Here is a 12,999-nt window from a genome sequence, read left to right on the forward strand (position 1 = left end):
GTTCTGCAGGTTTGTTCATCAACCTACTGGGCTGGAGAGCTGCTTGTCTGTAGCACTCCACATGGGCGTGGTAGTAGGGGGAAAAGTGGACCTGACTATCCATGGCCCGAGTACTGAGAGGGGCCCATGAAAAATCCAGATTTTTTTTTTTTTTTTTTTTTTTTACTCACGTTCCTTGTGTACTGGCATGGATAGGGGCCCACTGACATTGACAGTGTACAGGGCCCAAAATTTGCTGCTACGCCCCTGCACTTAGGGTTATTCCACCAAATATTGATTTCAGAACTCTTAAAATGTACCAATATTAACTTTTTTTTTTTTTTTTTTGCATTATTTAAGGTTGGAAAGCACTGTACCTTTTTCATTAATTAGACCATTTCTCATTTTCTGCAAATAAATTATTTTTCTCTAATATATACCTATAAATAGCGAAATCAGAGAAACTGATTCAGAAACTAAAGTGGTCTCTTATTTTTTTCCAGAGATCTATTTGTTGAGCTGTAGATGTAACTGTAGATATTTTACTGACAGTATGCAGTTTCCACATATTCCACTAGATGGCACTGGTGCATTAGAAGTGTTCTGACTGTGGCTGATGTTCCTAGATTACGGTGGCTCACTGTGCTTAGTGCTGATAATTTCCACAAAATCATAGACAGGCATTTCACTATAGAGGCGTCAAAGGTGACAATAGAGGCAATATCCCAGCAGATCATGTCTCTTCAGTGAGATCATGTATTTTAGGGAGAAAATAGGAGATAAAGTAGGTCTAGTTGTGGAGCTGACATCTTTTTGTCTTTTTCTTAGTAACTGTTCTTGAAGGGTAATGGGAAATGTCACTGCTCTCTCATTTTATTTAAATTTATTTATTTATCTATCTATTTATTTTTCTTTCATTTTAACAGTTGATTGTATCGTGTCTTTAATCATTATATTTTTTTGTGTTTGTGTTTATGCATAGGCTTTGGCAGCTAGAGAAGTTAAGCTTGGTAATGTTGACTGTGTTCAGTACAGCACTTTTTTTTGAGATATTACTGAGAATATTACACAGTATTTCTTTCTCTGGAAAAAAACTCCTAATAAAATAATGACAAGAATACACTGTTTTTTAAAATAAACACTGTTTATTAAAATGTATTAGATTGTATGAGAAAATTATGTATAAATTGAATACATGAAATATTTACAGGTTTTGGATCACAAAAAAGAAAAACCCATAAAATTACAAAGAGTTTTTTTTTATTATTAAAAAAGTATCAGCATGTTCTGTAATTTTACACAAAATACACATTGTTTTGATGGTATATCACTGCAAAAATACAAGAACATAAAAATAAAAGACGCAATTTTTTTTAGAAGCAGTGGCGCCAGAGATTGAACACTTTTGTGTTATTTTTCTTATCAAAAAGAGTGAATTTGTCAACTAAATCTGTAGACAAACACACATCACATTCTAACTCCTGTTTGTGTAATGTGTGCCATGATTTTGTGTATTTAAATTCATATCTATATCTATATAATAGAAAAGCCCCAGTTTGTGCAGCAGAGAAGTCTGAATGTGTCTCTGCAGTGTTTGTAGGTGTACTTACATTTCTATTCTGGTGAAGACTGAACAGGGAGGGGTGTGTAGGGCTGGGTTGGCATGTGTGTGTGTGTGTGTGTTTCTGCAGAGGAGGCCCAGGTGCAGCTGGAATTAGAGAATAAGAGGCGTGAAAGTAGTAAAGTTGTGGGAGCATGACGGTCGCTCTGAGGGTAAGGACTATATGAACGTGTTTGACGGCCTGTCTCCAGTGCCCTACTTCTCCTCGCAAACCCACTACACTACACTGCTGTGTGCACATGACGAGTGTGGAGGAAACATTTTTATACCACACACCATGACCGGTAGTGTATGTGGACATTGTTTTTATTTTATCTCTTTATTTATTTTTGAAGGGGGGTTGACACTTCTCTGTCCTGTCCTTGTCTCTGTCCTTCATACAGCTCTGGAAAAAAATTAAGAGACAAATTCAGTTTCTGAATCAGTTTTTATGATTTTGCTATTTATAGGTATATGTTTGAGTAAAATAAACACTGTTTTTTATTCTATAAACTATGGACAACATTTCTCCCAAATTACAAATAAACATAATGTCATTTAGAGTGTTTATTTGCAGAAAATGAGAAATGCTTGAAATAACAAAAAAGATTCAGAGCTTTTAGACCGCAAATAATGCAAAGAAAAAAGGTTCATATTCTTAAAGTCTTAAGAGTTCATGCCCCTTGGCATGTTCTCCTCCACCAGTCTTTCACACTGCTTTTGGATAACTTTATGCCACTCCTTCAATTCAAGCAGTTCAGTTTGGTTTGGTGGCTTGTGATCATCCATCTTCCTCTTAAATATATTACAGAGGTTTTTAATTTGGTAATATCAAAGAAACTTTTTTAAGTGGTCTCTTTTTTCCAGAGCTGTATATTGCTTTAGGTAACAGGTTAACTAATAATATTTTAATATTAAACTGTGAACATTGTAAAATTCACGCCTACAACAATAGTCTACATTAAATCTAATGTTAAACATTCCCAAAGTCAGTCAGTGAGGACACAAGTTTGTTTCTTTAGTTTTCCACTGTGGCTATGGGGTTATGTTCAGATTGCTTACCTAAATCATAATTTTCTGGACTGTTTCCAGATTGATTTTTGGTATTGTGGATAGACAGACACTATATGATGTTACTTTTGGAAGTGGTTTGTATACATTTCAATTGGATTTGTACAGATGAATTTTAATCAGATTTTGTAGTCTTTTGTGTCATTCTAACAGGACAAACAACAATCTCCTCCCGTCCAGAATGACAGAGGTTAGAGGGGTGGGGTCCAAGAGGTGCACCCAGGGATAGTTTCAGACTTTAGGCAAATCGGGTTTGTTTCTCTGTCAGATCTGCTGAAATGACTGTCTGCACCGTTTTTAAAAATGAATCAGATCGGAAGTGACCTTTGGAGCTCTTTTCGGACCTCCACATATCCGTCACTCTGCATTTGATGAGCTTGTGATTTTCCATGTTGTGAGTTTTGCAAAAGACATGTTGAAATCCTAGTGGTCAGAGCATGTTTGTGATGTTAGGACATGCAAATCCGATCTGATCACTTGTGAAAAGTATTCACATTCGTTACTCAGGAAGAAGTATAGATACTAGGGTTTAAAAATACTTTGGTAGAAGTTCAACTTTTTTATTTCAAATTTTCTTTTGTTTTTCTCCCAATTTATCTGGCCAATTGTCCCACTCATTTAGCTGCTAGCCAGCTGCATATCCCCAATTATGAGTGATGCCTCAACTCAAGGAGGGTGAAGACTAGCACATGACGTCCAGACATTGTGGAGAGTGTTTTTTATTTCATCTCTTTTTAATTTTTATTTTAGAAATGGAATTATTATGTCTGTCCCATGTCTGTCCTTCATATACTGCTCTGGAAGCTAACAGGTTAACTTATAATATGTTTTACATAACATTAAACTGTGAACATTTTAAACATCCAGAACGTACAGAAAACGTGACAGATTTAATGTTTTAAGAATGTTTACTGTAGCATTCAGAAAACGTTATTCCATGGAAAAACTGTTAGCTGGGTTGTGTGTCTATACTTAACTGAAGTGAAGCTTAAGCTGTCCACCCTGTCATAGTAAAACAAAAAACAATGAAATAGAAAGTAATAACAGTGGGAAATATGATTCTGTGTAGTCTGAAGTCTTATAATTATGATTACTATTCAAAAGAAGTAAAAAGTCATTTTGTATAAGTTTTGTTGGCCCAAAAGCACAGTATTTTGAGTATTCTGATAATGAATACACAGCTACATTAGCCCAATAGATCCAGTGCTAACTATGGAAAGAAACATCAGACACCGAACACACGGTTGATTGATTTTTGCGTAAACATTGCTTTAAGATGACATTTTTCAGACAAGGAGAGCAGCACTTCTTTTGAGGCAATGTGGCATTCATGCTTCACACCGTGCAGCTGTTGTAGACGACGCAGGTTATACAGAAGCTGGAGAAATGGATGGAGTGCCATGACTGATTTCCTGGTAAAGAGGAGGTGTGCACTGAGTGGAACAGGCTGGCAGATGAGAGCGGAGGCTGCCAGAGCAATGATGGAGCATGCTGCTCCTCTGTCCCGCACTGTCTTTTTCAACCTCCTCTACTCGTGATTTCAGGTGTTGCTCTTTTCCTTCTAGAGGCCGAGAGGGCTGCAGCCGAGGGGGCGTTTAGTACAATGCTGAGCAACTGAATGCAGGGTAACAGCTTCACGTCCTCCAAGTAATTCATTTGAAACCTATTACATATTGAACTTCCCTCCCTGTTCATTTAATTACATTTTGACTTGTGTTTCTGTCGATGGTCCTTTTAACAGATGAATGCGGAATAAACCGTGGAGGCAGCCAGCTCGTGCCACGCTTATGAATTCAGGCAAAAACCTTTTCTCCAAGGTTGGCATCCCAGGCAGACCGCCCCGCTCTCTCTGTGCTGATGGTCAAACATGATCTGTACACATTAGAGCTCTGTTTCTGCTCCAGTCAGGTGGCCAAACAGTGCTATGAGCAACATCACCATAATCAATGGCAGGTTGGGCCCGCCGGGGCTGAAAGACCTTTACACAAACACTGTTTGTTTTACTTCTCTGCGGCCATGGCACTCAGAAGAAAGGCCGTTATTCGAGTGCCCTGGTCATACTATTGATTGGGCCTTGCTTGTTTGTTGTTCTGCTTATTTATTTGTTTATTCAGCCCCTCAGAACTTTGCAAACCTGGATGAGATCCTATCAGCTCAAGTCGATGACTTTTAAACAGTTTGGCCACGCTGCTCTTTTGTTGTACCCTGGCCTGTGAATGATTAATTCAGGCCAGACATACAGTCAGTCCAGGGAACTTTGAATGAGTGACGCAATGCGTGAACTATTAGATCAGTGATACTTTGAATTACACACAGAAGATGGAATGAAATGAAATGGAATCAGATCAACCATATATACCTGCATTGTATATTAATACTAAAGTCATCCAAACTAGTATGAAGCAAAACATGTTAATAATTAAGTTAACAAAAAAGTGTTAAACAAACCAGAACATGTTTTATATTTTAGATTCTTAAAATAACACACCTCTTGTTTAGACAGAGACAGCTTTGCACATCTTGCCTGGATTTTCTTAGTCAGCTTTATGAGGTAGAGTCACCTGGAATTCAGGCTTTCAGTTAACAGCTGTGCTGAACTTGTCAAAGTTGATTACCTGATTTTTTTATTCTCTTAATGTGTTTAAGAGCATCAGTTGTAAAGTTGTGAAGAGGTATACAGTAAATAGTCCTGTTTGAGTAAAGTTCTAATTCATATTCATATGTCAAGAACTACTCATCAACTAACACTTGGGTGTTCCCAAGCCATTTCCTAACTAAACCTAAAATTCATAGTCAACTTACATACTGATATCCCAGCACAAAGTCACGTGTGTTGGATGTAAACTCTTCAGTGTGGTAGATCTCTTAGAATATAAGCCCATCGATTGACACACAGTTCCTGGAATAAAAAAGAAGAGAGTTTTCTAAACAATTCAAAACCAGTAGATAAGAACAAGACTGTTTTGTGCTAAAAAGACTGAATATGCTGCTAAAACTCAGGCAAAGTTAATTCTACCATCTAGGTGTCAGGACAGAGAATAGCCTGAATGCTCGTCTTGCTCGTGAGTCAAGCCGAGCCGAGCCAAATTTGGTAAAGATTATTTGTAACCATTGCCATCAGGTAAGCAGAAGCGTGGCCATTTTAGGTTTTGTAGGCTTACTGATGTGGGTTCAACAACTGGAAGCCAATTGAAAAGTACACAATAAGGGAGTGACAAGGCTAAACTTTGGAACGATACAAAGTGGACTTAAGTGGAAGTGAATGGAAGTAAGTGGAAGAGTGGAGAGAATCACAAGAGACCTGTATAATTCTTGCCTGACAGAAAAGCAAGCAGACACCTAACCAATAGTACTCAGTTGAATAGGTGTTGACCAAGTGGTATACAAATGTGGTGCCTTTAGCTAGTGCTGAGTTTAAGTTCATTCTCCTAGTGTTTCACTGGCCAGCGCTACAGGACTAACTCTATTTAAAGCCTGTCAGACGTCTCTGTTGACCAGGCAAAGGGTTAAAGGCTCTCCTCTGGATTTGCCTTTCCACCATCAACGCATGAAATGCAGGTCAATGCAATTTGCTCTGCGGGCGAGTTCATTTTCGCAGGGCATTAAAATGCACAGCCGTGCTCTCCGGCTGCATCGCCCAGGTCTGTTTCCTCTTCCTTGTCACCTACAGCTAACCTTTCACATGATACAATCCCAAATAATTGGTCTTGATAATTAATCCTTGTGAAATGGCTTCTTAATAAGTATAACAGGCCTTCACTTAAAGCTTGGCTTTTAAAAATCAAATCAGGGGCTCACAATTACAGGCTCGAGGAGGGGAAAAGTGGATCGCCGAGAGCGAGTGGCACCCAGGCGGTCTATTAATAGTGCAATTTGCCTCGTTCTTGCCATTCAGCCTACTGTTTAAGTGTTTATTTGAAAATATTGATATGGATGGATGGCCTACCGACAGAGTACAATAGCTCGGTGGTGGTGGTACCCTCTGCGCTGATCACTCTTAGAGAGTTGTACAGGCAGGCAGAGGGCATGAGAGCCCTGCTCTGCCTTACCCTGACCGTGCAGGTGAGCCCACACTAATGTGAGATTAGAGGGGTTGCCCCAGGCAAGGTCTCTGACTTGGAGTTATGTCCTTAGGCTAGGAAGACTGAGCAGAAGTTCAGACAGAGAGATGTAGAGTGCTGAATGAATGGAGACAGGATTCTGAGCGAGGCAACAGGTTGCTTCCTGTAAAAGAACAGACCTGGTGAAACAAGAAACATATTCGGACTAATATTGATGCACTGCAATGATTATATTTTATTGATTTATTTTCCCCTGGGGTCCACTTATGATATATATGTTTGTTTGTTTTACAGTATGTAGTCATACATATTGTGTTTTTAAACCATATGCAAATATATATGTTAGTGATCTATGGTATATTTTTGACTGTCAGTTTCTGTAATGTGACTACAAAAAGCATTTTCCAATAACATAAATCTTATAAAAGCAATTCAACAGGAATAGCAGGGTGAACGATGTTCAGCTGTAAACTGTAAGCAGAATGTCATCACTGCAAGACACAAAAACCTTCTATCTCAGAATTGGCAACTCTACAGGAAAAGAAATCATTTTTTCAATTTAAAGGTCAATGCAAAAAAAAAATATTATGTAATTTTGGAGCATTTTGGCATTTCTATCAGTATACTTTAAATACTATACATAAAATTTAGGCTACTTCCTAAAAATATGGTAAGAATATGGTAAGAATTTAATTAATGTTGGGTTATTTAACCTGCTGTGTGAACAAAAACCAAAACTCAATTTTATGAACAAATGCTGATTTCAAAATATGCTCAAAAAAATGTAAAACGAAACATGGTGCTACGAGGTTGTTGTCTGACAACGAAAATATATTCATATTTATAAATTTAGCTAGATTTTTTTTTTGACATCTCAAAACACTGAATCCAAAAACAGACTGGTCAGCCCTTCAACATTCACAGACTGGTTAACGTTAACAGTGTTTTACATACTACTTTAAACTCGTATTTCAATGACACAAGGAAAACTCAGTCAAACATTTATTTGTGTGCCATCTAAAGCTCACAGTCTGTGTTATTTACAGACACTGCGAACACCTCCCAAACCCCAAACATATCATCATATTTCATCCTCGCCCCCCTCCCCTCTGCCCTCCTGCGTACACATCCGCTCGCACTCATTAGAATGTGTGAGACCAATCGCTCTTCGTTTTGCCCGGATCCTTTAATGCCATTATCTGACTTAGATGGAGTTTGGCCCTGTATGTTTAGTTTGGGGAATCAGATTGTATTTGTGGCACAAAACGGTTCTTGCTTGCAACCGGAGTGTTAATTATGATGGGTTTGTTATTGCTCACCAGAGCATAATAAATTGCTATTATGTTGTTTTGCGGAGTCTAATTTAATTGGCACGTTGTCACAAAAGTAATTATCTCTCATTTATATTGATGCCATAAGCACAAGTAAGAGTGCACCTGCTGCCACCAGCCCATGCTAAAAATAAACAGGTAAAGCCAGCTGGCTTCCTATCTCCCGTGCTGTTCAACAGGATGGTGAATTTCATATTTTTCTCAAACTCTCACCCCTCTTCAGCTGCCTCAAATTACAGTGGCGTGTGATTTTGTTGGCTGTATGAGTTAAACTCTGCGCCCTTTTGGCGGGGTGCTGGATGAGGCTGGTAAAACCTTCATTTAAACAGGGCCTGTATGTTAATCAGAGATTATAGCAGGTCTTATGAGTGACGGAGACAGAACGACACAGCAGGAAAGGCTGAATATGCATTTGAAATGACAGAGCGAATGACACGGTCCTTCAGAAGACTTTGCTTTGTCACTTTACAGCACATCAAACTTACACCGTGGTGCCTTTACCGCAGCGCTGGGGAGACCAGAACTCCCTCTTTCATTTTCTCATGTAAATCCAATGTGGCTTACTGAATATCAATGGCACCTACTTTCCATCTCAACCTTACTGTAAAAATAGTTAACGACCCGCGGGTTGTCCTCTCGGAGCGGCGCCTATTAGTTTGTCCTCGAGAGAAATGGGAGGGAAGCTTCAACAGTGACTTCTTCAACAGAGCCTTCTGTACATTTCTCAGGGAAACAATTTGCATGCACTGTCTTTGCTAATACCATGTAGAAGCAGAACGTGGACAGGTCCATCATCGCCCAGAGGGACGTTTTAAAGACCCTGATGTATGTAGTCAAGGCCAGTTTCCTGACAATTCCCTCAACCCTCTGTGGGATGCCTACTGTATACGGCTGCTCCGACACCTGAAAGCCAAGTGACATTACTATGATACCTCCCCTCCCACTACCACACCACTACCCCCTCCCCTACCAACCTCCCTCACCCCCCCTCCAGGGCCAGGACTACTTGCTGCGTTTTGTCCCCATGAGGAGCTGTCAATAACAGGCGCCCGTCCACTCACTACACTCACTATTCTCAAACCCATCTGGTTCCAGCATTGCATCCCTCAATGTTCATTTCATATTAATGTTTGTCAGGAGCAATTCTCGCTCTGTCTCAGCCCGAGGATTGACTGAAGACACTCGGAGGGATTCGTAATGAGAATCTTTAATGTCTTCTCGTCTCATTTGACTGCAGATGAGATTGTTGTTGGCTAAAACTTTACCCCCCTCCAGCCCCTCCTTCCCAGCCGCCCCCGCTCCATGTCTATCTCCAGGCTATGAGACCCCAGTTTGAGACCTCTGAGCCTCGAGACCTCTGATTTTCGAGTTTGCATTGCTGAGTAGGGCAAGGGAGAAATAACCTTGGGGGAGTAATTTGGCTCTGTCACTTGTCTCCCTTTTGACAGGCGAGGCGATTACAGTGGCGCTCCCCGAAACTCAAGAAGTGTTTGCAAATACAGTATTCGCATACAGTTGGGCTCGGGCAGCCGTGTAATCAGCCTCTAAGTAATATGACACTTTTTTTTGCTGCGGTAATAAGGGAAGGAGATTTCAAATTTTCTCTCTCATCCCCCATGAATAACATTAAAAATGGAAACCATCTGAAGTGTGGGGACGGCAATGAAGGCCCCTTTTATTAATTATGGCTTTAAATAAATAATGCAGGCTCGTCTGGATCCATTCTCTCTTCCGTTCGCTCATCCATCCTTGGCCTCTCCTCCTCTTCCTCCCTCACTCGCTTGCTCGCTCCACCGCAGCTCCTCATGCAGAGCACATTGGATCCTTGAAGGACAGGACAGACAGAACGATGACAGACACATGTTGCACACGCTTTCTTAGAAGCAGTCTGCTTTAAACAGACACAACACTTCTTTGGTTGTCTTTACATGATTAACACAAACAAAGTTTAGTTGATATGAATGGTTATATTAATATATTCTAAAATAATAGCAACAAAATAGTTTTACACTACTTTTACACTAGTAATTAGGCCAAAAAGTACCACAGAAGAACCCTCTTGGTTCCTTAAAACATGTCAATATCAATTCTTAAAATAAACAATTTATAAGATATTTCATGATTAGGATTTTAAAATAATGTTCAATTAATCTATAAGACACTTTTAAAATATTGAAGAGAACATTTATATTACTTTTATTTAAGGTTTTCTCAATTTCTGAATGGTTTCACATATTCACAGATAAGCTATGTGGACAAAACTATTGGGACGCTTACTCATTTATGTTTTTTCCAAAATCAGGGCCATTAAAAAAAAAAAGAGTTTAGACAGTAAAGACAGCTATTCCTACAAAAGCAGGATAAACTCTTTTGAAGAAAAAAACATAAATGAGCAGGTGTCCCAATACTTTTGTCCATACTGCGTAGGAATTTGAGCTACTTTTTTGGTTTTTACATCTGATCTCACTGTTGTCTATGAGCAACTACATTAATAATTGGGGATTTATATGGCTTTTAATTTAAAAGAAACACTCTTAGTGAATTCTTCTTTTTGATACTCTGGGACATCCTGAGGCCTGAAATTTGTATGCCCTTCTTTTACACTGCCTGGCAAAAAAAAAAAAAAAGTCGCCACCTAGATTTAACTAAGTAAATGATGTGGGGTTGATGCTGCAGTTGGTCTGCAGGTCTAGGTTCAGCAACAGTATGTGCTGAAAGAATGAGGTCAGCTGACTACCTGAATATACTGAATATAGACCAGGTTATTCCAAAATCAATAGATGTGTTCTTCCCTGATGACACGGGCATATTCCAAGATGATAATGCCTGGATTCATGGGTCTGGAATTGTGAAAGAGTTCAGAGTTCAGGGAGCATGAGATTATCTTTTTCACACATGGTTTGAGAGAGTTCACCACAGAGTCCAGACCTTAACCTCATTGAGAATCTTTGGGATGTGCTGGAGAAGACTTTGTGGAGCGGTCAGACTCTACCATCATCAATAGTATGATCTTGATCTTGATCTTGGTGAAAAATGTGTGCAACACTGTATTAAAAAAAAAACTTGACATTGCAGAAGCTTATCGAAACAATGCAGCGAGTGCGTGCCACAATCAAAGCTAAAGACAGTCCAATGAAATTTTAAAAGTGTGTGACCTTTTTTTTTTTTTTTGGTGTTGACCTAAGCAAAATTAAAAATATTTTTTTATAAAAGTGCCTGGAAAGGGAAAATGCATACATTTAAGTAGTTTACCAAGCTAAGAATAGCCCCCGCCTGCTAATGAATGTCAGCCAGCTGACTGTCCCGTTTCTCACTTCTCCCCGCTCGCTTTGTTATAGTCCTGCTTTAAGCGCCGCCGATGTCAAGCTTTAGATCTGTGCGATTTGTTGTGAGATAAAGCAGACGGGCCTTTGTATGTCTGTCACTGTTTCCAGCTAAAGCTGCAGACCTGCGCTGGCATACTGTGCTTTCACATCTCCTCCTTGCGCGCGAGAAGGGCAAAAGGAGACAGGGAAAGGCTTGTTGTGGGCAGAGGGAATAAAGTATGAAAAGGAAATGAATAAAAGAGAAAGAGCCTCCTCCTTTTCTTCGTGGAGCTGGTGTGGAGTTGAAGTTGTCTGTGATAATCTTATCAGGCTATGACAGTTAGCGGAGAGGGACAAAAGAGGCCAAGGCGCGCTGAAGGTCTGATGGGCCGCTGATTGCAGAGCTGTCCGGAGAAGAGACAGTTGCCATGGAAATGATGAATGACATGTGTCCTGCCTGATAGGACGGGGGCTGAGGCGGAGTGATGAATAGTTACGTCTGTGTGTGAGAGATGATGAACAGCTTCAGGTCTGTGTATCACCCGCACACACACACACAAGCAACATATGTTACATCCTTACCTTGTCATTGCTGTGGGGTTTCAGTGTACATCCCTCAAGGTCCTTTCCTGAACACGTCTGTGAGATACACTCTGAGGAATAAACATTCCCCAATGGGTCTGGACTTGGAGGCACAGTTCTAAAAGGAAAAGTTCTTGGTTTATATATTTAATTACAAAAAAAACGAAAGTGGTTCTTTTATGTCATCAAATTTATACCCCCTTTTTTAAATTAACACATATTAACCTCAATTCCTACCTCAAAGTTTAAACACAGTATAAAATAGCAGCAACATACCTCAAAAATGTTGGAACAGACATGGCCATGTCTACCATTGGGTAGCGTCTCCTCTTCTTTTAACAGCAGTCTGTAAAGGTCTGAAAGTTGTGGAGACTCATTGAGAAAGGTATGTTCTCCCATTCTTGTCTAATTGAACATTGTAGCTGCTCAGCAGTCCAGTCTTTTTTGCCAGACAGAAACTGGACTCTTCTTAAGTGAAGCCATGCTCTAGTAATGGAGTCAGTGTGTGGTTTAGCACTGTCTTGCTGATATATAGCTTCCCCTGAAAGAGATGTTGTCTGGATGGGAGTATACCTGGATTATCCTAAAACCTCTGTATATTCCCTGGTGAAAGAAAATATACTTCATTGTACTTAAAACATATTGAGAAATGTCTAAATATGCAGATTTATGTACTTACTTAAAATATATTAAAAGTACATTCATATGATCCTTTTTATGAAATCTTTGAAAGTAAACTTTGATCATACTAAAGTACAATTTAGTGTATTTAAATATAAACGACTACTATGAAGTACACTTTTAGTTTAATGTAATTCAATATGTTTCTAAAATACTTATTTCCAAATATACTTTCTTTTTTTCAAGAAATACGTAATAATGTGCTTCTAGTGGAACAACATAATTTCCTGAATTACTTAACATAGGTATACATTTAGCAGAATACCATTCTAACAGCATATAATAAGATTTACCAGTAACATATAAAGCTCTGGAAAAAAAAAAATAAGAGAACACTTCAGTTTCTGAATCAGTTTCTCTAATTTTGCTATTTATAGGTATATGTTTGA

The 12,999-nt window shown here is 39.2% G+C and overlaps 1 long non-coding RNA gene across 1 annotated transcript; it reads right to left on the reverse strand.

Moving 5' to 3' along the window:
* Window positions 1–4,997: 4,997 nt before the first annotated feature.
* Window positions 4,998–6,964, reverse strand: LOC111192856 (uncharacterized). Its single transcript, XR_007425285.1, has 2 exons — window positions 6,597–6,964; window positions 4,998–5,549 (listed from the first exon to the last, which is right to left on the reverse strand). It is a non-coding gene; the product is annotated as an uncharacterized LOC111192856 (long non-coding RNA).
* Between the last annotated feature and the right edge of the window lie 6,035 nt (window positions 6,965–12,999).

The sequence above is a fragment of the Astyanax mexicanus genome, chromosome 18, assembly GCF_023375975.1.
Source record: "Astyanax mexicanus isolate ESR-SI-001 chromosome 18, AstMex3_surface, whole genome shotgun sequence".
In the NCBI taxonomy this organism is placed as follows: domain Eukaryota; kingdom Metazoa; phylum Chordata; class Actinopteri; order Characiformes; family Acestrorhamphidae; genus Astyanax; species Astyanax mexicanus.